Source organism: Geotrypetes seraphini, chromosome 1, assembly GCF_902459505.1.
Source record: "Geotrypetes seraphini chromosome 1, aGeoSer1.1, whole genome shotgun sequence".
In the NCBI taxonomy this organism is placed as follows: Eukaryota; Metazoa; Chordata; class Amphibia; order Gymnophiona; family Dermophiidae; genus Geotrypetes; species Geotrypetes seraphini.
Genome location: NC_047084.1, coordinates 188,025,240 through 188,053,006, shown reverse-complemented (window position 1 = coordinate 188,053,006; position 27,767 = coordinate 188,025,240). Strand labels below are relative to the sequence as shown.

Here is a 27,767-nt window from a genome sequence, read left to right as displayed (position 1 = left end):
TTATCTCCCTGAGCACTCTGGGGTACAGATTGTCCGGTCCCATGGCTTTGTCCACCTTAAGTTTTGTTAGCTCAAAGTAAACCTCGCTGGGTGTGAATTTAAAATTCTGAAACGGGTCTTTTGTGTTTGACTGTGGCTTCAGTTGAGGGCCGGACCCTGGCGCCTCGCAGGTGAAGACCGAGCAGAAGTATTCATTCAGTTCATTCATTCATTCAGAAGTATTCATCTAGTTTGGCCTTTTCGGGATCCGATTCTGCGTAATTCCCGTCCGTTTTTCTCAGGCGTACTATCCCGTCTGTGTTTTTTTTCCTGTCACTGATATACCGGAAGAAGGATTTGTCCCCTTTCTTAATGTTGTTTGCTAGAGTTTCTTCCACTCGAAGTTTGGCCTCCCTGACTGCCGTTTTGACCTCTGTGGACTTGATCCTGTGTAGCAGTTGATCTTCGCTTTTCCCCGTGCGTTTGAAGGAAGCAAATGTGTTTTTCTTCTCCTTAACGAGACGTGAGATCTCTGCGGTGAACCACTGGGGTTTGTCTTTTCTTCGCCGTTTATGTGATGATTTTATGTAACGGCCGGTTGCCTCGTGTATGACAGATTTCAGGGATGACCACATATCCTCCACATTCCCTGTCTCAGTTTGGTCCTGGAGCGCCTGATGGACGAAAACTCCCATGCGTGCAAAGTCTGTTCCTCGGAAGTTGAGTACCTTTGTTTTAGTGTTTGATCTATGGAAACCTTTCCTCAGGTGGAACCATACCATGTTATGATCGCTGGAGGCTAGCTTATCTCCCACGAAGACTTCTGAGATGCTTTCCCCATTGGTGAGTACTAGGTCAAGGATCGTTTGGGCCCTAGTGGGCTCCATTACCATTTGATTGAGACGTGCTCCCCTTATGGAGGCTAATAGCCTCTTGCTGCCGCTGGTTGTTGCTGAAGGTGTGTTCCAGTCTACATCCGGCATATTGAAGTCTCCCATTAGTACAACGTCCCCCCGTAGAGTGATATTTTCTATGTCTTCGATTAGTTCCGTGTCCTTGTCTTCCGGTTGTCTTGGAGGTCTATATACTACACCAAGATACAGGCATATTTCTCTCCCTCTGGCCAGGTTCACCCAGAGGGATTCCCCGGTGTACTTAACATCCGTGATTCTGGTGGTTTTGATGCCTTCTTTAATGTATAGTGCTACCCCTCTGCCTAACCTGCCCTCTCTGTCTCGACGAAGTAAACTGTAACCCGGTATAGCCATATCCCACCCATGAGAGTCCGTGAACCAGGTCTCGGATATCGCCACCACATCTAGGTCGGCATTCACTATCTCGGTCTCCAATTGCAGAATTTTATTGCCTAAACTGTGTGCAATGACATACATGGCCCTCCATCCCTTGTGTTTGCTAGGGCTGTCATGCGTATTATGGGTGCTTACCTTGGGCTCAGAAGAGCGGTTGTGTCTCGCCTCCACAGGATGATTCCTTACTGCTCTGGAATGTGAGTGGATACCCTCCCCCAACTTACCTAGACAGCAGATATAAATTCTCAAAACGGACACATTTTGATCACTAAGTTGAAAATAAAATCATTTTTCCTACCTTTTTGTCTGGTGATTTCATGAGTCATAAGAACATAAGAACATAAGAACATAAGTCTCTGGTCCTTCTTCTGGTCCTTCTTCTTTCTTCTCCTGCCCCCCCCCTCTTTCTTTCTCTCTTCCCCTGGCTCCCCTCTTTATTTCTGCCTTTCTTTCTCTCTCCCTCTGGCCCCCCTCTTTATTTCTGCCTTTCTTTCTCTCTTCCCCTGGCCTCCCTCTTTATTTCTCTCTCGCCCTGGCCCTCCTCTTTCTTTCTGCCTTTCTTTCTCTCCCTCTTGACCCCCTCTTTCTTTCTGCCTTTCTTTCTTTCTCCCCCTGACCCCTCTTTATTTCTGCCTTTCTTTCTCTCTCCCCTTGGCCCCCCTTTATTTTTCCTTTCTTTCTCTCTCCCCCTAGCCCCCACAAAGCCATCGTGCCAATTTCTCCACTTCCACGATTCTTTCCCTACCCTCACCCCCAAGCCAGCAGCCGATATCTCCCTGCTCCTTCCCCGATGTCCTGATGTCCTGAACTTCATCGGGCAGCAGCAGCATTCACAATTCACTGCTGTTGCCCGCTTCAGGCCTTCCTCTCTGTCGGGTCCTGTCTTCATGAAAACAGGAAGTAGGCAGGACACGGCAGAGAACAAGGCCTGAAGCTGGCTACAGCAGCGAATTGTAAACGCTGCTGCTGCCCAAAGGAGGTAATGAAGCACGAGGCAGACCACTTCTCCCCCCTCCCAGCCGAACCCCCGCTGACACTCCTATCTCCCCCCTCCGTGAACCTTTCCGACCCTCCCAGCGAGAGCAGCAAACCTCCTTCGCGGCTTTCTCCTCCCTCTGCCGCGTCACTGATGACGTCATCAGTGATGTGGCAGAGGGAGGAGAAAGCCGACACTACTGGAGGGAGGTTTGCTGCTTTCGCTGGGAGGGTCGGAAAGGTTCACTTGGGGGGGGAGAGATAGGAGGGTCAGCGGGGGTTCGGCTGGGAGGGGGGAGAAGCGGTCTGCCTCGGTGCTCCAAGGCCTGGCACCATTACCTTTTTCGCCCCTCCCGCCCCCCTCTTGGTACGCTACTGCTCTCCAGCTCTCCTTAGTTTGCCGGTTTTCTTTTTTGGCGACCGGCACGCTTTCAAAGAGCCGCGCACGCGCAGCTGCTCAAAGTTCAATCTTCTGCTCTGCTGCAACCTCCTGTTTCCAGTTGGGTGCGCGGCTCTTTTGAAAGCGTTCCGGTCGCCGAAAAAGAAAGCCGGCAAACTAAGGTGAGGTGGAGAGAGGAAGCTGGTTAAACGATTGAGCCAGCGTGCGGGTGGGCGGGTGGGAGCTGCGGGGACCACACGATCCTTTATGCCTCACTGCGGTGACAAGACCATTCACCGTTCCACGGGGCGGTGATGGCCTTGTCCCCGTCCCCGCAGAGGCTGCTAATTTTCATTCCCTGTTTTTGGCGGGTTACCCGCGGCTAAACGCAGTAGCCGCGGGTAAACTGCCACCGTATCATTCTCTAGTCTGAATCCCGCAAATAATGAGATGGTTTAAATAGGCTGGAATGAGCTTTGACGGCAACTCCAGTAGTTGGAATCTAAGGATAGTAGTGGGTGGAAATCTAAGGTCTATGGCCTAGAAATAACATAATTTCCATCTTATATACTGGATCATTCCAGCAAGGACTCGAGCTGGTTAACAAAGTTTAAAATAATATAATAGAAAACAATAAAGAAGGTAATAGAAAAATTTTCAATAAATTAGATCAGTAAAACTGATAAATTAGGACAGTTAAACTTTTTGAAACCTGTTCAAGTCCCATGTAATTAAAAACATAGGAAAAGTCTGAGCCATTTAGGAAATAAAACCATTTTAAAAGGTGCACTTCTTCCTAATAAACTTAGAGGCAGATTCACCCACAGCTTGAGTAAGTCTACATATTTATCCATTAGAACATCAAAATTTGCCTTATATGCATCAGTCACCTTGACAGTTAAGTACCAGTAAATACCCAAATACTTAAGGTTTTTAGTCTACCTTCCATAATGGGAATGCCTCAGCCCAATCCTCATAAGAATATCCCCCCAGATTCAACACTAAGCCAGATACCCTGCCGTGTTGATTAAATAAATCCAGAACATGTTCCAGAGACCTGGAACTGGTTACAAGTAGCAAATGCCATACTTTTGATTTCCTCCTTTCCCACCCAGAGGCCTGGCACCCCTTGCCCACTCTTAGCTTCATTACCAAAGGCTATAACGAAATAATAAATAAAAGAGGGGAAAACAGGCATCCCTATCTGGTCCTCCTCCCCAAAGGGTAAAAACAGATAAAACCCCAGTGACTATCACTGAAGTTGTAAGTTTATTATACAACAACTTAATCATATGAAGAGAGGGACTCACCAACCCTTATTTCTTGAAAGCTTGAATAGATATGACTAGGGAACATAATCACTTTAATCATGACATTTTTTTGTTTGTTTGTTTAGTTATAATTTTTCACAATAATTTTCACCAGCATTAACTTGTTACAGAAATACAGAGTCAGGCAAAATTATTAAAAACAAGATAATTCCCAAACCAAATTAAAAGGAAATATTAATTAAAAAAATTATTTCATTCCATTATTCTTAAGTTGAAACAATTAACTTCTTTCTTAGACCTCAAAAAGAAAGAAAATTGAGAGAATCAAGAGGTAATGAGATAAGGAGATCTCTTCTTATGCAACAAATTACATTAAATGTAAAGGCTTAACGTGTTCAATAATTCTCCGTTTACATTCAAACTTCTAGCTGCCTTCAACTATGAATTAAGTTCTTAACTTCCAAAAAACTTCAAAGTTGCTCAGGAACGAAGAAAACATATCTAACTAAACATTTACTTTTCTACGATCTTGTGTTGTTTTTACCACATCTGGAAGAATCCATATTTTTTGACCGAAGAAAGGGTTTTGAGAAGAGCGAAAATATAGCCTCATTATTGCATTCAAATCTTGCTCAAAAATAAAAGAAACAAGCAATGTGCCCCTATACTCAATTTCTTCCTAAGAGCTCTCCAAAATCTGAGTTATATTATTTAAGTCAATAGGTTGTTGTCCCTCAGCTTGATTAGATTCAGTATATTCGATAGATTGGAGGTAATGAATCCGGGGAAAACTTCAAGTTCTCTAACAAATATTTTTTTAAACATATCCAAGGGTATAATTGCAAAACCTTTAGGAAAATTCAGGATTCTTAATTGAGTCTTCTATTGAAGTTCTCAATTTGTTCCATCTTTCTTTGAGAGAAAATTTTTTCCTTGGCAAAATTATCAGATAAACTCTGCAATGAGGCAATCTCTTTATCAATTTGATCAAATTTAGTTGTTTCCAATTTTATATTTTGTACTGCTGCTGAGAGATTATCTAGTTTACTCACGATAGCTGAGATTTCTGTAGCTGATTTAGTAATGGCTGCTTCGAGTTTTTGGAGGACCATCCAAATGTTGTCCAGTGTCACCTTCGGGGAACCGAGAGATTCGGGTCTTTGCTTAGTTGTAGACTCAGTTTCCTGATCCGAGGTAGTCTCCCCACTGCATGGGCCCATCGGGTCCTTCTGGTCTTCATCGTACATGCTCTCAGCCTCTTCCTGCACTGGATTAGGTGGCAAATGCACAGCCGGTGGGGATAAAGATATTTTGAGCCCCGAAGTTCCTGAGGCTCCTTCCTCGGGTGCAAATACTGCGGTAGCCCCTCCTGAGATAGACAGAGAGCACGGAATAGCGCATGCTAAAATGCCGCACGTGCTAGCCGCTACCACCTCCTCTTGAGCAGGTGGTAGCTTTTCAGCTAGCGCGTGCTATAGCGCGCACTAATCCGGTGCATGCACTAAAAACGCTAGCGCACCTTCGGAAAAGGAGCCCTTAGTGCGCCTTTGTAAAAGAGGGCCTCAATCTATCTAGGAGGAGAGTGTGGCTTAGTGGTTAGAGCTACAGCCTTAGCACCCTGCGGTTGTAGGTTCAAACCCCAAGCTGCTCTTTGTAACCCTGGGCAAGTAACTTAATCCTTCGCTACCCCAGGTACATTAGATACACTGTGAGTCCATGAGGACAGATAGGAAAAATGCTTGAAGAACCTGTATGTAAACTGCTTTGAGTGTGATTGTAAAATGGCAAAAAGGCAGTATATAAGCCCCAATCCCTTTCCTAATTACCTGGGGCAATGGAGGATTACCGTATTTTCACGCATATAACACGCGCGTTATACACAATTTTACAAACCGTGCATAACCATGCGCGTTATACGCGTGAGCGCGTTGTACAAATTTTTTTTACATAGTTCCCCCCCGACGTCCGATTCATCACCCCGAAGGACCGCTTGCACCTCCACCCCGAACGACCGCTTGCACCCCCACCCGAAGGACCGCTCGCACCCCCACAGCCTCCCCCCTCCCCCTCCCGCATGGAGAAGCTGCCTACCATTGTTTCCGGATGCCAGTGAGCCCAGCTGCTTCCTCTGCCGGCGGTCCTGCCCCTTCTCTGAGCCCTGCGCTGCACTGCTTCCTCTTCCGGAGGTCCCGCCCTTTCTCTGATGTCATGCGGGAGGGGGAGGGGGGAGGCTGTGGGGGTGCGAGCAGTCCTTCGGGTGGGGGTGCGAGCGGTCCTTCGGAAAGGAGAGTCGGGGCGGGCGAGAGGAGAGTCAGGGCGGCGAGAGGAGAGTCGGAGCGGCGAACGGAGAGTCGGGGCGGTGAGAGGAGAGTCGGGGTGGCGAACGGAGAGTCGGGGCGGCGAGAGGAGAGTCGGGGCGGCATGCGCGGTATACGCGTGTGCGTGCTATAGTAAAAAATTTTAACATAAATTTCTGTTCCCCACACGCTTTACCCATGTGCGCGTTTTACACAGGTGCGCGGTATATGGGTGAAAATACGGTAAGTAACTTGCCCAGGGAAAAGAAATAAAAATTAAAAATTGACCTTTGGGTGCACTGTTTAAATTATTGTGTGTAAGCAAAAAGGAAGGGTCACTTGTACATTGAAGCTGAAGTATTATTTTCTCAAGCACTCTACAACAATGGTTCTTATTCTGAACAATAACTCAAAATGATGCAATTTGGTAGGAATATTTTATACCACAAAACAGTAATTTATTTCCATTATTGTTATTTGTCTCCTATCGATCCATTTATTTGCTACACACTGATGTTGATGCTTCTTTATTGCCATGCCTTATGCTAAAAATAAGTTTCATAACTCAATTTTGTCTGTCATTTTAGAAGGATACGGTTGTGTAAATGGTATTCATTACATTAGATAAGAAAAATGTTAGTCTCTGAAAGAAGCTTGTAAAGTCTAAATGTGTAGATGTATATATAATTCCATAAAGAGTTTTTTTCTTAAATCCAAGCCACAGTCATTAAAACACTGCTGTCACAGGATCAGACATTTCTGCGTAGTACGCTATTGGCTTTTACAATGCTATTTTGTCCACAAAAGTATGCACCATTTTTCTGTCCATGTCTTGATTCATTGATCCTGTAGAATTTTCACCTTTTCATCTTTAGCAAAGCAATCAGCATACATACATGTAAAATGTTGTTTATAGAACTAATGCTATCAATATGATTTTTCCCAGAATACGATCTCTCCAAGACTGTATTGAAGAGTAAATATTTTGACTGAATTTATTACGCTGCATGGATTCACCCTCAAGACTAATTAGTGCAGGAGAAAACATAAAATGATATGGGGTTGTTTACTTAAACAGAGACAAAGCCCTTCAGAAACTCATTTATAATGATGTTGCATCTGTCAACTTCCAGTAACAATTGAAAAACAGTTATGTAAAAAGTGAATTTGGCCATAAAATAACCATCCATTTTTAATCTTTTTTTCCCCCCATCTATTTTTCTAATTAAGCTTCTGATGCAGTTTAATACAGGATAAAAACCTTTCATCATGCAATTACTAATCAGTTCTATAGTGTTACTAGATATGGGCCACACTATACAGATGCATGAAAACAAAAACAAAAAAACAATCCCTACTTCATAAGGGGGGCTACCTTAAAACAGAGATATAGTGAAAACAGAGAGGAGCTAATTTTCAGACTGTGGGAGGCAGTCTGGATACCTTGCCATTGTCAGCGGCAAACCTGTAAATTCAATGCCTAGGCCACATCTAGCAACTGACATTGAATTTCTGGTGTATTTTTAGCTACGGTTGACATAGCCAGTCAAGCTGATATTCATCAGCTGACTGACTAAGTCCTAATGGCCAAAGACAGACCTACCATTTAGGCTTGGACGGCAACTTCAGCATTTGGAACCTTGGACAATACCAGGTGAACTTTACGGTCTATTTTCCAGAAATATCAAAGAAGAGACAAGTTAATTTAATCATTAATTTTAAAATATAACTAATGGGCAGACTGGATGAACCGTTCAGGTCTTTAAATGTCATCTTCAAATTTGCCTGCCTCTGCTTTAAAACCTTAACAGGCTCTTCCCCAATTTACCTGTCTGAACACCTTGAAATTGCAGGCCCCTCTCGCACATGAAACGCTTACCTGTTTACCTTTCCATCCCTAAAGGGCTGCCTCTACAAGAGATTCCTTAATAGATCCCTAGCATTCCAAGCGGGCAAATGGAACAAATGCCTAACCGCCCTCATTTCTAATTCCCCTCCCTACCAAATGTTCAGGAAGTTAATCAAAACCTATCTCTTTGACAAATTCCTCTGACTTCTCCCCTCCCTTTCTTCCTTGCTCCCTACATTGACCTTCGTTATGCCTCCTGACTCTCCGACTCCTCGGATCTTGTTAAGCTAACTAAACGGCCTATCAAAACTGATCGCCTAGTTTAACTAAATGTCCTGTTTTGTTACTCCTTTATCTTCAATGCCTGTCATGTATGTAACATCACTGTAAATGTACAGTCTTTTCATCTGTTAACCGCATTGAACTTCCATGGTATTGCGGTATACAAGAATAGTTATTATTATTATTACTATGTTACTATGATCAGCCAATGAATATTGGTGCTGAATATTAGAGGTTAGCCAGCTTAGCATTATTTAGCTGGCCAGGAGCTGTTTCTAGTCATCTAAATAATGCAAAATATTGGGTGGAGATAATTCAATTTAAGAAAAGTAGCCTAAAGACTGGTACCTAAATTTTGTGCGCTACGTGCACATTTTATAATAGCAATTAAGTATGTAATTGCCATTACAGGATATAAGCATAAATTGGCATTTACTCACCAACATTTAGGTGAGATCAATGACAAATGTGACTGATATTTTCTATAAAGTGCAAGCTAGAAGAGTTGAATACTTCAGTGCAGTTACACACTAGACAATTTATTTTGCACACTATATTGAACAGTGTCATAATTCACATATGTAACTGCACATTTGTGTAAATCTGCATCAGATAATGTCATGATAGTTGTCAACAATTAAGTGCCAATCAAGGCACCCCTCCCATACCTAAGGCCCCTCACAGTGCATCCTCCTATGGGAGGAGCCTTAGACATCTGGGCCAAGCAGGGCCTTAGGCCCCACCCCAGTGCATCCCAGGATACAAGTGAAGGGGAAGGCCTGCCAGCTGGAGGGATTGGGCATATCTTGAACCGGCCTTACTTCTGAAAAGTACGGGGGTCAGGGGGCTTAAGGGTGATGGGGTGGAATGTTGGGGTTTGGGGGTATTGGGGTAGGGTGTTTGAGGGTTCAGGGGTATCAGCAGGGAGTGGGCATTCCTCCTACCATGAGTGGGTATTTGGGGATCAAAGGGGTCAGCGGCAGGAGGAAATGAGGATCCTTCTTGCCAATCCATGGTGGGGTGTTGGGCAGTGTTAGGCAGGAGGGAGTGGGCATCCCTCCTGCAGATTTTGAGGGTAGGTGTGGGGGGGTTCTTTGCCACAGCCAGCTCAGCTGATTGCAGAAGGTATATTTTCACCGATGAGCTGAGCTGGCAGGACTCTCTGAAGTCACAGCTTCGGGGAGTCTTGTCAGCTCAGCTGATCATAGATTCCCTTGCCATGATCAGCTCAGCTGGCCACATCTACTTTTCACATCTGAAATGTAGGCCAGAATTTTTCAGGTCTACATTTCAGGTGTCTGTCACGGCTCTAGAGAGACACCTAGGGCCATGTAAGCTCACCCAAATCCACTTCCGGGTGAAGCCATGCCCAGCCTTGAGTGAGCATAGGTGTCTCTATGCGTCTTCCTATACCCACGACAAACACCTAAGGTATAGGTGTCCTGCCTTGGGGAGCTTTTTTCTAAAAATGTGTGTCCCGATTGGCTGTCAGATGGCGGTAGAATGCCTACCGCCGCCTACAATCAAGATATCTGTTTGTAGAATCAGCCCCTTACAGCATATTCATGCTGTCTTTTCATTTGCTAAAGATTGTTTATATAAAATATATTTTCAATTACAATTGTCATTTCAGGCAGCTACTTGGGATAAAAATTTTAGATAACCAGTTATGCTTCTCGTCAGGATTTTAGGAAATTGTTAAAAACCTATTACTTATAAAATTAAAGTTTGATGTTTTGTATTTTGCTGTGATTTTTAGTCCCCTTTTATCTTGCAAATTACATAGAACTTCAAGGTTTTGTGGTATATAACTAAATGTTTATGTTATCTTATATTATATGTTAGTGCTGGTTGCATGCAGTTATATATATATATATATATATATATATTTTATTTACACAGTTCACTATACTTGTTACAGAGAAGAACAGAAACGTATTGTCAAGGAGTTTCACTGTACCCACTTTTTCTTTTGATGTCTTCTATTAGAATGGTGGTCAATTGCTTTGCTACAAACTGAGAAGACAAGGCTCAGCCCTCTGAGGAAGGAGGCAGAGCTGAAAAATGTAGATGACATTCTTCTGTAAACAACTCATGGCTTTGCAGAGATAACCCTATGGAACAACACTCACAGACACATCAACCATAAATAAGATTATTGAGGTAAGAACCTAATTTTCCATTATAGATTATAAAATTATGGAGGTAATTCTATGAATTGCTGCATAGAATTATATGCCACCTACATGTATCTTAGGTACCCAAGAATGGGCACAAGACTCTAAGGTACAAAATTGTGCACAAATTCTATTATGAGAACTACAGGGGAGGCATGTACAGTACATAATAGGAGCATGGAGGGGAATTAGGCACATCTTCAAGTGACACATGTAACTTATAGTATACTATGATTTATGAGCATCACTTAACATTTGCAGGCATGCCTATTTACACCTGCCATTTATATGAAGCAAATGGTCACATCTATACTTAGGTGCACTTATGCTGCCTTACACTAGCATTCTATGATGACATCTTGGAGCACAGATGCCATTATAGAAGTGGCATTCAGCACTCAGCATTGGCCCATATAAATGGAGTGTCTATGACAATTGGTAGGATGAAATTGGTAGGAAGACAATTTGTAGGATACAGCAATTGGTAGGATGATAATTGGTAGGAAGACCCTACCAACTGTTGCCCTACCAATTGTTATCCTACTTCTAACCTCTACCAATTGTCAGAAATAGGAAGATGATCCCTGCCCCCTGCATACCCCCCACCCCCCCACACACACAATAAATGCTCTGAAGCTCATTCAATTCCTATAATCATCGGAGCATTTACCTCACCATCCTGCAGTAAAACTCTCTACCGCTGCTTGATAAAAGGAGCCCTAAGTGCTATATATCAGTACTTACACTTTTGTTTTCAAGCAACCTTCTTCTTTAAGCTGCAACACATACAGTATATTCAATCCTAATTGCTTGATTTCAGCTCTCCACTATTTATCAGGACCCCTGAAGAAGGCAAAGTTCTGCCAAAACATGTCCCGTGTAGGGTCCATTTTTGATTGCCATCCTTGTGAGCAATTAGTGTACTATGTAAACATTCTGGCATATTTTTTTATCTGCATTTAAGGTTTCACAATCTTGATGTTTTAATAAGACCTTTTAATCATAATAAACTTTGCATCAGATGACTCCTGTTATATCCATGGATGCTTGTTCCACCTTTGTTGTTTTTTGATATATCAGTACTCGACCAGCCAATTGCTGACTCCAATCCTAGAATGCCCCAAAATATCCAGTTTTCAGTTTGGCACTATATAATTATTTTCAGGGGCAGCAACAGGTTATGTGCCCCAGAAAATGACCGGTTAGCCCCAAACCGGCTATTTAACCAACCAGAAGCCAATTCTAACTGGTTAAATAGCTTTGAATATTGTTCCATTCTTTATACAATAAAAAAAATAATATGGAATGTGTCAAACTGTTTAAGTTAAAAATAAAAACTGAAAATTATGATCAATTGCACTAAAATGTTTTCTTATATATTCAATATAGATAACTACAATCAAGCAGAATGAAATATTTCTCAATTATATTTAAAAAATGAATAAAACTGTAATACAAATAGAAATGATTTCAGCCAGAATCCTTTTCAGTGTTATCTTGCAAAAAAATATGGCATATACGAATTAAATGGAGGTCTTATAGAAATAATGGCTCACCCCATACCTCATAGAGCACAGATGGAGAAGACACAGTAATAATAATATGCATCTGATGGGAATTTTCCCCCATTACTCCAAACAAAAGGAACAGTTTGGGCATGCCATTTATCTTATTTAGTTTCAGCTTCTTAAAATGAATGTCACAGAAGTGTATTTATGAGTATTTGCGGGTGTCTAAGTACCAATTTAAAATGGTACACATGCCGTTTTTGAGTTGAAGCATGGATGAACTTGAATGTCTCTAGGGCAAAGCAAGCAGACACTATAGAAATCAAAATGTCTGTGAACACTAGGGTTTTCGAAGCTGTAAATTCAGGTGAATATTCTGAGTTATCTTGCATTCCATTCAAAGGCTCACAAAGGCAGAGAACGGCACAAAAAAGATTGTTACGCTGTGTCTTTGTCATTCATCTTCTAATGTCATCTTGTGTGACATTTTGTCATTTGGGATGCATTAAATATAGAACTTCATAGAATGGCACAAATTAGATGTGGTTGCTATTGGCATTTTAAGATAAGATGGTACAATAACAATTTTCTTATTTTTTTTAATTGTCTGCCATTCAGAGAATGACATGTTTACAGGAAAGGATGAAGTAGTTCATCCATCCTATTTCTGTCTAAGTCTATATATATATTTTTTTTTATTTTTTTAATTCTTTATATCATTTTTCTTATGTTACATTCAAGTATAACTATAACTTGAAACAGATCCATAAATTCAAGGAAACAAGAAAAAAAAATTTACAGAAGGAAAAAGATCATCTATTATTTAGTCCACCATATTGAGAGAGATCAAAGGAAAATTATCAGTGCTCTACTTTGGAATGGATAGTCCCATAAACAGTACTTAAAGTGGAAAAGGACAGTTTGAGGTTTGCATCTATAACTGATATAGCCTGCCATAAGGCCTCCGTATCTATTTTTTCTGGCTTATCCAACATCCCAAATATGGTCTTAGTCCCACCAGAAGCACCTCTCACCTCTGCCCTGGTGTGGGGTAACTGTTGTTGTTCTCCAACCGCTCCAGCTCCAAACGAAGTTAGAACAGCTGACCCTTCATTGCTGAGGTCCGAAATCTCCCCTATGGGCATTGGCTCCTCAGACACTCCCAACAATTGGAAACATTCGAGTTCCAAGACAATTTTTCCCATTGAAAACAACAGAAACTGCATTAATCTCTTCCTTGGTCCCACAAACTCACATTTTTAAATAAATTCAACAGTAAACATACTTGTTTTGTTTTGTAATTTTTTATTCATAACTCTCTCAGATATTAACCAATGATAATACAGAACAGTAATTTTCAGTACAGTAATATAAAGAAACCAGTCTGTGAAAAGAAAGAAAAGCAAGAAAGCTGGACTTATTTTTGAAAGGCTTCTGTGTTGCTGGTCTTGTCTGCTGCTTCTTATTGTTTTAGACACTACAGCGCTGAAACTAGAGAACTGAACACAGGACAACTACTGTTCTCGCAATTCCAGAGCCCTGAAGAAATGATTATCTTATTGTGAAACATTGGCCATTGTCTAGTTTCAGCGCTATAGCATTTAAAACAATAAGAAGCAGTGGACAAGACCGGCAACACCAAAGCCTTTGTGAAATAAGTCCAGCTTGTTTTGTAATGTTTTATTTATAACACTCTTAGATACTGTATTAACCAATGATACTGTAATATAATACAGTAGAGTAATGTTCAGTACAGTAATTTAAAGTAACAAATGATTACCAATCATGATATGGAACTTGGAACATGAGGTAGATTATTGTTAGGAAGGCAAGTCACTTTCCAGATTAGCCTCTGGTGGTTCAAGTGGAGCTAGAATGTGAAAGCATGTGTTACCAGGCAGGTGTCTTCATTCTGCTCCTTTTTAGGCTCTTTGACAAAGTACCACTTGTAGAGGGCTTGGAATCACCTTCTGTGTTGACATTAGGTGGTTTAGGTATCTTCATTCTGCTCCTTTTTATGCTCTTTGCCAAGGTACCACTTGTAGAGGGCTTGGGATCATAGAAACATAGAAGGTGACGGCAGAAAAGGGCACGGCCCAACAAGTCTGCCCACTCCAATGACCCACCCGCTGTGTTGGCATCAGGTGTTTCAGATGGTTCTGGTGTCTCTATTCTGCTCCTTGTTAGGCTCTTTGCCAAGGTACCTCTTGTAGAGGGCTTGGGATCACCTTCTGTGTTGGCATCAGGTGTTTCAGATGGTTCTGGTGTCTCTATTCTGCTCCTTGTTAGGCTCTTTACCAAGGTACCACTTGTAGAGGGCTTGGGATCACCTTCTGTGTTGGCATCAGGTGTTTCAGATGGTTCTATTTACAAGGATAGCCACCCCAGCCTTATTTCCTACAGCAGGAGTGGAAAAACAATGCTTAACCCACTCCCCTTCCAACTTTTTTGGTCCCTTTATTAACTTTAAAAACTCTAAACTCTCAAGTTCTTTATTTGAATAAAGCTCAGAAGAATATAAAGTGTTATAAAAGTTCAAAAATTGTTTTAAAATAGTTCCAATTTGGGAGTAAGTTTCACCCTTCTCATCTGTGATAGCCACAATTTTTACTTTTCTTTTCTTTTTTTGCTTTAAGGTAATTAGCTAATAATCTTTCCGCTTTATTCGAGTTTCCATAATACAGAGCCTGTTGAGAAAACAAATCTTTCCTAGCCAATTGAGAGGAAATCTCATTGTGTTTATATTTAGCTTTTAAGAGGGCCTGTAAAGTAATTTGTTCCCATTTCAAGGACAATTGTAACTCCAAATTCTTAATATTTTGTTCCAAATTAGAAAATTGAATTTTTAGTTGTTTCCTGATGTGTGCCAAATATGATATGATTTGCCCCCTCATTTTAGCTTTAAAAGCATCCCACAATGTTTATAAAGAAATTTCTCCTTTGGCATTCAGTTGAAAGTATTCATTCATTTTTAATTGAAATTTCTCAAGAAAGTTTGAATCTGCAAGAATGTATTATTAAATCTCCAAACAGGTCTATTCCAATCTTGTTCAGCAAGTTTGAATTCAATCCAAACTTCAGCATGATCTGATAAAACGATTGTGTCTATGCCAGCTTTTATAAACTGCTCAGTTAGTTGATTTGAAATAAAAATATAATCTATTCTTGAAAACTATTTATGTACATGGGAGCAGAAAGAGAATTCCCAAGTATTAAAATGAAGAATCTGCCATATATTTTTCAAACCACAGGACTGCACTAAATTATCTAATCCCATTGATTTTATTAACTTACTGGGTTGTTTGTACAATGGATCCATAACAGCATTGAAGTCCCCAGCTACTATTAAATTAGATGAAGCCAGTGGTAGAATCAACTGTTGAATAGTTTTAAAAAAATTCAGCCTGGTTCAAATTAGGGGCATAGGTATTAAAAAGCATCAGGATATCATTCCCTGAGCTCATGTGCACTTCAATCCATCGTCCCATTGGATCTTCTGATAGTACTCTAAATGCAAATGAGCATTTTCTATTTACAAGGATAGCCACCCCAGCCTTATTTCCTACAGCAGGAGTGGAAAAACAATGCTTAACCCACTCCCCTTCCAACTTTTTCAATTCAATGGCAGACAAGTGAGTTTCCTGTATAAAATATATATTCACTTCCTGCTGTTTTAAGAAGTTAAGGGCTTTTTTTTCTTTTAATTGAATGGTTGAGCCTATTGACGTTCAAAGAAAATATTTTTAAAGCCATTTTAAGTATTTAAACCATGTTATTAAATAGTCTACTATTTTCCCTGTAAACATATAATAAGGTAAAAGTTCAACACACATCTAAGGACACAATGTAAACTCCCTCCCTCTCCCACCCCAACCCCCTCCCATTAAGCATCTCTTAAACTTGGGTGTGCTCATGACGGCTAGTGACCACCCTCCTCCCCCAGACAATCTATAAATTCTTCACATGGAATTCTTCTACATATGATTTTCATTGTTTAATTATTGTAGTAATCTGATGGCCATTCTGTAACCCCTTTAGTAATTAAATAAATAGTCAATTCATGAAACAATTCCCTATCTTGATATTAACCTATTATCATATTATGTATATCATAGGTAAACATTGATAAAGCAAATAGAATTGAAACCACAGTACAAATTACATATGCTGATAGATGCATGTAATCATGTAATTAATTCAAAATTGTCATTTATCAATTTATATTAATATCCTTCTTCCACTACCATATTATTGCAATGTCAAAAGAATATGAAATTCATTCATACAGTATTAATAAAATTCTTATTGTTAAAATTTATTTGATTGGTTTCCCCATTCAAACCAAAAACCAAACATACCATCTTACCATTCTTACCCCACATCGTATTAATTTATTTGTCATTCATACTTTCCAGTATATATGAACATATAATCCCAAAATACTCTGCATTCATGCGTCAAAGCTAATCCATGTATAAAAGTAACCAGACACAAGATTTCCCCATTCATATCTAAAACCAAACAAGCTATCTTACCATTTCTACATTTTCCCCTATTAAGCTATCCAAATCTTATCCATTAGCTTATAACCAGTGCTCCCTCTAAGCGGGCGGGTGGTGTGAGCAAAATTTTTTCCCCGTGCGCTAAAAATATCGGGCGCCAGCTCCAACTCGCCCGATTCTCCTCTCGCCGCAGCCTGCCATCTCCGTACGCCGTGCGCTGTGACGTGACATTGTGCGCTGCGAGGCAATATTTTGTGCCCCAGCGCACGCCAGCGCAGCTTAGAGGGAACACTGCTTATAACATAGTTAAATTAAATAATTGAATAAATCAATTTATGCAGAACTTTACTCTATAAAGCAATTCATAAAGAAAATAAAAATATCTACCAACATCAGTGACTTGCACAAGCCAATACACTATAGAATTATTGACCTCTAAATTAGCAGATAAGTATATTCATTCTAATAGTCAGTTAAGCTTACAATCCTTCACACTGTATCCAATTCCACTATCATACTCATTCAGTCTAGATCATCAATGTTTCCACTGGAGTCTTCATACTCCTCCTCGGTGTCAGGCTCTAATGCAGGGGTGTCCAACCTGTGGCCCAAGGGCCTCATGCGGCCCAGTTAAGTATTTTGTGTGGCCCCAGTCGAGAGCAATGCAGTGTTTTCCTCTGCTGCCCCCGGGTGTTCGCATGGGCATAGTATAGCATATATTACATTGTGAGATTTACAAGTGGTCCCAGTCTTGGCTGTTATAGTGAGATCCCTATTTGGAGGTTGCCAATCCACCCCTTCTATGGTAGTCTCGCACCATTGGCATTTTAAGCATTTGTAATGTCCCACCGTCTCCTGATCCATATCTGAGACTGTATTATACCTATATCGGGCAAGACGCTCACCTATGTTGTTCCCACGATTATATGCTATTAAAGGGAACTCATCAAAAATCTCTGGTACCGATTGGACCACATGCCAGTACTTTTTTATGCTATTAACCAAATAATTAGACCCAGTGTAAAAGGGAAGAACACATACTAGTCTCGAGTTATTCTGATGCTCATTAGGGTTATTCTTTTCTTCTACAATAGTTGATTGATGATTAATATTCTGAACATTGATGTTATGCGGATTCAGTAACAATTCTCGGTTGGCAAATTTTACCCGTAAGAAGGCTTTTCTTACAGATTTCATTGGATATCCTCTTGCCAAAATTCTAGATTCAAGTTGTTTAGCTTGAGAGATAAAGTCATCCTCATCCGAGCATATACGCCTTAATCTCAAGAATTGTCCAACTGGTAATTTAAATTTTAATTTATAAGGGTGGTGGCTATGGAAATTTAGCAACGTATTTCTAGAGACCGGCTTACGGTATAGGGTGGTTCTAAATTGTCCTTGTTCATGTGTAATTGTCAAGTCATAGGAGCGGCACCAACATTTAGAACAGGGAAGGGAAAATTAACTGGAAAACTTAGTTACAAAATGCTATGTTATGCCCTCCATAAAAGCTTACCCCAGGATATTAAAGACCCAAGTTATTGTAACCTGAGGCCCACCCAGCTGAAACCATTCATATCAATGTAGTCCATTCGAGTTCCAAATTTAACCCAGAAGGGATCACTGTATTAAGCCAGTAGATCTATCTTTGTTCTACAAAGTTGACCTCCCACCTGCCCGGATCGTTTCGGGGGAGGGTGGGGGGGTCACAGGGGCAAGAGGAGTTAGGCTCCTTCCTGCCCAGATCCGATCAGGGGAGTGGGGGGCTGTGTCAGGACAGTAGGGGTTGGGCTCCCTCCTGCCCATATTTTAGTGTGGGTGTGTGGGGGGTCACATCTTAGCAGGAGAGATTAGCTATCTCTCCTGCCGCGATAGCGAACCCTCACCTCCTGAACTGTGGTACTTTGGAGGAGGATTGTGGCAGGGGAGGTGAGGCATCTCTCCTGCCATGATCATTGCGGTGGGGGGTGGGCATTTTGCTGGGGCCGCTGAGCTGATCGTAGCAACCGCGATCAGCTCTGCGGCCCCTTTTTCGGCACTTATATCTGTTTTGACTTGGTCTAAGTCAAAACCTATAAGTGCTACTAGGCAACCTGTTCAAACTTTTGGTTATACCTCCTCTAAAAATGCCTCATATTGCTACTCCTATATTCTCATTGCCTGTATCGTCTTGCAACCTGCCCAATCAGTTGTACCCTCATTATCGTATCTTCCAGTAAACTGCCCATCCAGATGTATCCTGTTCCAAGCCTATGTTTCTGAGATATCTTACTCCAAAGATAATGTATCCAAGACTTCAGGTTCCAAGCCTATGCATCTTAGATATCTTATCCCAAAGCTTATGTATCCTAGATTTCTGATTCCAAAAGCTTGTATCTTATATCCTGCTCCAAACATATGTATCTTGTTGTAAACATATGTCTCCTATTGTAAACACTACTTGCTCTCTCAGCACGACTCTCATTGTAAACCGCTTTGAACTTAGGGTATAGCGGTATATAAGAAATAAAATTATTATTATTATTACTAGTGTTAAAGCCCGTTATATTAACGGGTGCTAGAAAGCAGCCCCCTTTCCCTCTCCCCCTCCCTGACTGTCTCTCTGTGGGCCCCTAGTATTTAAGCCCATTACATTAATGGGTGCTAGAATCTATGTCTGTCTGTCTTTCTTTATTTCTGTCTCTCCCTCCCACTGTTTTTTTTCTGTCTGTCTCTCCCTGGCCTCCTTTGTCTCTGTCTTTCTGTATCCCTCCCTCCCACTGTCTGTCTTTCCTTCTATCCCTCCCCCTCCATTTTTCTGTGCAGCCGCACCAGCATTTCCCTGCCCCCCACTTCCCTGTATAGCAGTCGCACCAGCATTCCCTCCCCCTCCATTTCCCTTCCCCCACACCACTTCCCTGTGCAGCAGCAGCATTTTCCCCTACCACCCCTTTCCCTTCCCATGGTCTGGCTGGCTCCCTTAGTCCCTTGCCGCCCCCCCCCCCCCTTCCTGTGGTCCCGACAAACCTGCCGACTGAAGCAGCGCAGCACTCTACACACGCTGCTTCGGGGCCTTCTACTGCTCTGATTTACTCTGGCAAGTCCCTGATGACATCATCAGAGATGCAGCAGAGCAAATCAGGGCAGTAGAAGACCCCGAAGCAGCATGTATAGAGTGCTTTGGACACTGCTGGAGTGGGCAGGTTTGTCGGGACCGCAGGAAGGGAAGGGGGGCGGCAAGGGACTAAGTCAGTCAGATGGTGGGAAGGGATGGGAAGGTCATATCATGATGGGAGGGTCAACGATCAGGACCACGGGAAGGGAAGGGTGGCGTCAAGGGACTAAGTGAGTCAGTCAGACGGCGGGAAGGGATGAGAGGGTCAGATCGCGATGGAAGGGTCAACGGGGGTTCAGGTGCTTTGAGGAGGGGTACGAGGGGGGATTGCCGACAAAGAAATTACTTACTGTGAGTGAGATGGAGCCGACAAGACCGCAGGGACCATTTTATGCGTGCAGGGTGCTAGAGTAGATGTCTGTCTGTCTGTCTGTTTTTTTTTTTTTTTTTATTTGTCTCTCTCTCCTTGGATGCTGTCATTCTTTCTGTCTGTGTCTTTTCCTGGCCCCCTGTCTATCTTTATTTCTAACTCTATCCTCTTCTCTCAATCCTGCATGCTGCTCCCCCTGTCCTCCACACTTCCATTCAGTGTCTGTCTCCCTTTCTCTCTACCCCTTCCATCTACTGTTCACCCTCTGTCTTGCCCCTTCCATTCACTGCCCTCTCTTCTCTTTCCATTCAGTGTCCGCCCTCTCTCTCTCTGTTCCATATGGCCTCTCTCCATCTCCTCCTTCCTTTTCCCTTGGTCTGGCATACCTTCCTCCTTCCCTCCATGCCCTGCCATCTCTTCTTCCCTCCAAGCCATTATCTCCCCTTCTGCTCCCTTTCCTCATTGAACTACTTCATCAGCAGCAGCAGCATTCACAATTTATTGCTGTTGCTGGCTTCAGGTCTTTCTCTCTGGCGGGTCCTGTCTTCATGAAAACAGGAAGTAGGCAGGACCGGCCAGAGAGGAAGGCCTGAAGCCCCAACAGCAGCGAATTGTAAACGCTGCTGCTGCCTGAAGCACCCGAGGCAGACGCTTCTCTCCCCTCCCAGCCCAACCCCCGCTGACTCTGCGACCCTCCCAGCGAGATGACTTTTAATAACAAACCTCCCTCCAGCGTTGGCAACTGCAGCACATTAAACAGGCTGCTTCCCGGCTTTCTTCTGCTGTTGAGTCTCTCTGTCGCGTCATTGATGACATCATCAGTGACGCAGCAGAGGGACTCAACTGCAGGAGAAAGCCGAGAAGCAGCCTGTTTAACGTGCTGCGGCGGCCAACGCTGGAGGGAGGTTTGTACTGTGACAAACCCAGCACCAGCACTAGTCCAGTCCCTGATAGGATTAAGTGCAGAAGAATGGATCAGATTGATTCTGGCGCTCAACTTGAGGCTGACCTCCCTTGCCCCTATAATCAAAGTGATAGTGAGCTGGAACAGAGGCAGGCAGGTTGGCAACAGCAGCTTCCGGGCTTTAGAACAGCTAAAGAAGCCACAAGGAAAGTTGCTGCAGTTGAAAAACCCAGGCAGAGGAAAACTGCTGTAGAGCCAAAACCCATCCCCCGCTACAGGCTGAAGGGGATTGGCTCTGATCTGTTTAAAAGCAGGCAGAGACAAACAGGTAGAGGAGGAGCGAGTGACGAGGGTGAGTCACTCCCACAGCCCAAGGCAGGAGAGGAGCTGTGGAACCGGGCAGCAGAGGAAAACATGCTGGATTATCCCATGCAGGATTTGGAGGAAATCTTAACCCCTTCAAACTATCCAGTGCCAGACCAGGTAGAAGGCATGGAGGTAGAAATAGCTGGCCCTAGGGTAGAAGGCCAAGTAGAAGGTATGGAATTCTGAATGAAAGAATACAGCAACAGGGAAACTGTTTGTGCTTTATGTTTTCTTTTTGCATATCGTTTTTTTTCCCTCTCTCTGCTGCCCAAGTTAAACCTGAAGAAGGGGATATATATTGAGCTGTGTAAGCATGAGAAGTTAGAAAATAATACTTGCCTGAAGTCTGAATCAAGTAATGCATTCAAAGACAAGTTTATGAACCAGAGGCAGGCTGCACTGTTTTAGAGTGTAGTTGGAACTGTAAGAAAGTTACTGTGACTCCCGTTGAAGGGTACTAATTAGATTAACCGTCTCAGCTGTGTGATTTGTGCCTGCACGTAGGAGCTGAGAGAAAAGCTGTACTGCTAACAGAGTGTGCTGTGACGATTTTTGCCTACTGAGTTCTTGTCTGCTTGAAAATGTACTGTAAGTTTGATTTTTGCCAATTTACTATTTTTGTTCAATGACCTGCAAAGTGATATTGTTTTGCTGTTGCATATCTTTTGACCTGGAGGTCAGAATAAACCACTTATGTTTTCCTAAAGAACTCGTTTGCTTGGTGATATAGTGAAACCTTGTACTTACCCTATATCTCGAGGGGCCTAGACCGTTGTCTGGGGCCGCCTAAGAATCCTGGAGGTACCCCTAGTTGAAGGGGACGCGCCCGAAGCAGTGTGTTTGTCACACGCCAGCTCTGGACTGCAAGGTGGTTTGTGACAGTACCGGTATGTGCAGAAGCGATATGTATCTCCCCCTCCGGCATCCCTCCGGTGCATCCTCCCACGATCCTGAGTCGGCCACAGCGCTCGAGTCTGTTTCTCGCACTTTGTCTGGCCGCCGCATACACACTCTGGCCACGGACCTACAGATCACGGAAAGGGATCACAGATCACGCAGGTCTGAGTGCGCATGCGCGGCTAGCATTTTATTATATAGGATTATTATTATTATTATGCGTTTAGAGGTAGGGGAAAGGCCTAAGCTGGTTTTAGATACGTCTATAACCAGCTTTAATTATCGGTACTTGGACGATCAAAAAGCCAGATCGTCCAAGTACTGATTTAGGCCACTTTTTTTTAGATTTTTTTTTGTTTTGATTATGGGCCCCATAGTGATTTTGTGAAAAGTGTTCAGTGTCCTTGTCTCCTGCAACAGAGCTGTTTATATTAAATACGGGACCATCATACCACTTTTCAGTCCCTGATAAAGCTTGTTCCCTTCATTGCTCAAAACATTTTGCTGATACAAAAATGCACACACCAGTACAATAGTGTAACACTTACCTGGTTTTTGAAAAGTTTACAAAGATAGAGGCTCAGCAGGAATGTAGATAGTTCAAGAGCTTCCAAGTGCTCCAATTGTCCTTTTTGCTAATGCGGTAACTCTCTAACTCAGACCCAAGTTTCACCAATAAGGCTTCCTCAGGAGGAGTTTTCTAAACATAATAAAATATACTTTTATATTAGAGCTCCATCTATATTATTTCCCCACATCACCCTGTGTACTCAGTGAGGAAAAACAATGCCATCTCAAAGCTGGCATTGTTTTTCTATAAATAATATTTGGAGCATGCTAAATCGGCTAGCATGCCTTAGTAAAAGAGGGGGATAATCCAAGCTGTGTTACTCATTTATCATTGGAGTTACTAACCTATAGTACAGAGTTATAGCAGGTTAGTGGTTCCTGCAATAAATTTATCAGCAGTAAAAAAAAACAAAACGTTACCATATTTTCATAATTCCTCCCCCTTACAAACTTATGCTAATAGGTAGGGAAGACATTTCAAATCAATTCAAGGAAAAATTGAATATGATTTACAAAATATCTATTATTCATCTTTTCTGATCTCTAGTCCATTATTATTATTATTATTATTTTACTGTCATTTGGAAAAAAAAATCTGGCAACCAATTAATTTCAAAGTTCAATAACAAAAATGTCAAGTAACAGTTATTTTGCATTGTGTTGTCAGTTGTTGGCATAAGATTTTCTAAGATTTTTACTGAGAGGGCTGACAAGTACATGGGGAGGAAGTTGAGAAGGAAGCAGATTCCAGTGAAGAAAAGATAACGTAGAATCCCTATTTTTAAATTGTGGGTTACTCTGGCATAACAAATGTTTTACAGTTTGCTCTGCATTCTTTATATATTTAGCATTAAGCAGTTTGTTCATGACATTCAGAGAAATGTATTGATTAGGTAGGAAACCTTTTAAGCTACTTGCAATATGTTCAGACACGTAAGACTCTCAGATTGACTCTAGATAATATTAATGTGCAATATTTTCTTTCTTCATTACCAAAAAGCAATTTATATTTACTTATACCAGATAGATAAGACTAGGGGGCACTCAATTAAATTACAGAGTAATACTTTTAAAACCAAAAGGAGAAAATATTTTTTCACTCAGAGAATAGGTGGTGGAGACAGAGACTGTGTCTGAATTCAAAAGGGCCTGGGATAGGTACGTGGAATCTCGGAGAGAGAACGAGATAATGGTTACTGCAGACAAGATGGGCCATTTGGCTTTCATCTGCCATCATGTGTCTATGTTTCTATGTTAACATGGAATGCTGCTACTATTTGGGTTTTTGCTAGGTACTTGTGACTTGGATTGGCCTCCGCGAAGACTGGATACTGGGCTAGATGGGCCATTGTTTTGACCAGTAAGGCTACTCTTATGTTTTTAGTTGAATACTAGTTTTACTTTCAATGCCCTTGAAAAACCCTGTGGGGTATTAGAAAAGTGTTATGTTTCAAAGTAAGATTGATGCCGAAAATATCAAATTTTCAGTTTCTCATTTCATGTGAAATTAACATTTGTAGACTAGTGAAAGTTAAGAATAGTGTGAGGCTTTTTTATCACCGGTTGAGGCAGTATTAGCTCCAATGATCAAAGGAATTGTATGAGCATTGGAGCTTTTACCTCTGTGGCCAGTGATGAAAAATGCTAACACAGCTTCAAAAAGGGGGGTAGGGGTTAGATAGTTATAGACTGCCAATTCTGAATGGTCCTATAATGTTGTTGTTTTTTTTTAATGGCTATAAATTAGAACAGAACCAGAAGCTCTAGCTGTAAAAGAACAAAAGTGGATATTTAGATTAAAATCTCTAGCCCCAGCAGGATTAAACAAAGAAATAGAATGGTTATCTATTATATAAGGAGATTATCACGTAGGATCCAGCCAGACCTTGTTGCTAGGATTCAGACGCTCCCTTGGGTTGTTAGGGTGGTGCACCAGCGTGACTTCTCTCATTTGTGCCGATTTTTTTGGTTCAGTATAATTTTTGAGTTCCGTATTGACACTGCTAGTGATATCAGACACTTTGGGTTTGGTGTCTGATCAGCTGGATTTAAAGACACTAATTACAAACTGCGGCCATGTTGCAAGGCTGACACTGGCTCCCTCAAACGGGTAAGTGTTGGATTATGAAGTACAATAGAGGCGAACAAACTGTTGTTTTTAGATATTTAGCTGAACAATAGGCTGGAGAGAAGTTTTAGGAGTAGATAGATGTATAAGTATGTTTTTATATTATTACAGTTTTCCCTCGACCCTGAAGAAAAGTTTCATTTGAAACATGCATGTCGGGTGAGGTGAAGCAATGATGAGTGATAGTCCACTATAAAGCTAAGTGGCTCTCTTTTGTTTTACATTAAAAAGTGAAAAGTGAAAATAATATTTGAAGAGATAAAAACTGAGAAAAATGAATGAAATTCAATAAAAGTTGGACCGACGAAGACGATAGCAACCGGTAGTATTTGGTGCCCAGCTGGGTTCTGAAGGTCCATACAAAAATAATAGTTATAAAATCATAGAATTACAAATGGAAAACTTCTATCTTTAGTTCTGTGGATAAGATCTTTGGACTCCAGTTCTGTATGATACAATTATAAATTAGAACATATAGGGATCCTTTTACTAATCTGCGCTAGCGGTTTTAGCGCATGCTTAGAGCGTGCTGCAATGTCATGCACGCTAGACGCTAATGCCTTCATTGAGCTGGTTAGTTTTTAGCACGTAGCGCGGGGATAGCGGGCGCGACAATGTAGCGCGCGCTAAAAACGCTACCACAGCTTAGTAAAAGGAGCCCATAAATTGTTCCAATACCCAAAAATTATTTTTAAAAAAAGTTTTTTTAATAATGAAAATACATTGTATAAGAAGTTTTACATTTAACCCCCTAAAGGTAAAGAATTTAAAATAGAGGTAGATTGGAAGGGAAAGAACTATTTAAATATGGCACTTAACACCTTATAATTGCCATTAATTAGATTTAATTACCTAACTCGAAAATGTGATTCTATAAAAAGTAGGCACCTAGTCCAAAGTGCCTATCTAAAAGTGGGCATGGTTGGGGCAAATTGAAGGCATGTTTTTGAGTTAGGTGCCTCTTTTTGAATTAGGTGCCTAACTTAGGCACAGGAATTTAGGTGAAATAAACTTTGGCCTAAATTCAGTGCACCTAACGTTAGAATGTCTACTGATGCCTAATGTTGCCTAGGTGGCACTAAGTGTGATTCAATACAATGTGCCTAACTTTTAAAGAATCGTGCTTAGCGCTGCTCTAGTCAGTGCCAATATTTTAGGTGACCTTTATATAATCGGGCCCAGTAAGATCATGAAATAGTAGAAATACCTCATTGTAGGATAAAGATCAACTGAAATCTGATTATATGAGGTAGAAAAAAAAAAAATCAGCAAGAGTTTGAATGTCTGGTTATTTTGCTAAGATGTTCCTATCAGGTTCAGATGGTTGTGTTAGTCTGTTATCTGTCTGAAAAAAAGTATTTTCAGATCTATTGAAGAGGTTCCTATAAGATTAGCATAGTAAGTCATTTTAGCAGATGCCAAACTACTATAGTCCCCCTTTCACTAAGCCGCAGTAGAGGTTTCTACCGTGGCCCAGAGCGCTAAATGTCCCGACGCTCATAGAATTCCTATGAGCGTTGGAACATTACAGTGCCCCAGGCCATGGAAGAAACTTCTACTATGGCTTAGTAAAAGAGGACCTAGGTTTGTATTATGAATGCAAATCTTTCCAGGATTGTTTGACATTTGAGTGCCTTGACATTTGCTAAGCTCTCTCTAATCAATGACATTCCTGCTTGAGCTTACTGTATATAAAGCATCATCAAAACAATGAACTGACTTTTTCTTATAATTACTATTTTTTCTTGCAATGGAACAATTGTATTTACTGTATTAGTTATGAAAGAATCTTGATTTGTAAGCATCTCAACAAGGTTCAAAACTTCCTTAAGCAATAATTTATTAACATGATACTACTCGCTAGGAAAATACGATCACATCACTAATGCCTATCTCGACTCACACTGGCTACCGATACAAGCAAGAACTCAATTCAAACTATACTGTTTATTATTCAAAGCACTAAACGGAACAGCACCTCTCTACCTAAACAGCCGCCTAACCCGAAACCTCTCAACTAGAGTAAGGAGAACCCAGACTCCATTCACCTACCCCTCACTCAAAGGCACAAAATGCAAAAAGCTATATGACAACCTACTTGCTACACAGGCCGCGAAAATTGACCCCACCATATCCAAGCTGCTGACCACAACTACGGACTACAAAGCGTTTCGAAAAGATATAAAAACCATACTATTCAAAAAACACATCCCAATATTATAATCTACCATCATCTTCTCTCCCTTCATAACCTACTGCAACTCTCAACCAACTGCAACTTCGTCCCCATAGGCAACATCTAATCTAGCTGCATCGGGCGTAAAGCCAATTCATATCTAGAAACACAGTCTCCCCAAATACCGAAAAAATCAGATATAGCAACCTAGGAACAGACGATTTTTTGGTAACATAAGATTGTGCGTTGTAATATTATGTAAAGTAACATAAGGTTATGCGTTGTAATATAACATAAGGTTATGCTTTGTAATATCATGTAATGTAAGTTATGCTATGTACTGGAATAATAAGGTAAAATAACATAAAATAACTCTACGTAAAGTCTTGTAAAGTTATGTAAGATAAATTATGTAAGATAAATTATGTAAACTTAATGCAAGTTATGCAAGCACGGTAAGGATAATGTAAAGTAACACAAAGTAACTCCACGTAAAGTTATGTAAAGTTATGTACGTAAAGTTATGTAAAGTTATGTACGAAAAGTTAAGTAAAGTTAGGTTTGCAAAGTTTGTAAAGTTATACAAATAATTGTATTGTCATCGCCTGGAAATGTCCAGCCATCTTCTAATGTAATCCGCTTAGAACCGCAAGGCACAAGCGGAATAGAAATCACTAATGTAATGTAATAATGTAATAATAACTCTGTATCAATCTTGCCTCTAGGTAGAACC

At 41.3% G+C, this 27,767-nt stretch overlaps 1 long non-coding RNA gene across 1 annotated transcript in view; it reads left to right on the top strand.

Annotated features, from left to right (window-relative positions):
- LOC117366760 overlaps positions 1-25,122 on the top strand; it is an 84,151-nt gene extending 59,029 nt beyond the window's left edge. Inside the window, exon 3 of the long non-coding RNA XR_004540646.1 lies at positions 24,970-25,122. This is a non-coding gene — a long non-coding RNA (uncharacterized LOC117366760). The remainder of the gene's footprint in view (positions 1-24,969) is intronic.
- The last annotated feature ends 2,645 nt before the right edge of the window (positions 25,123-27,767 follow it).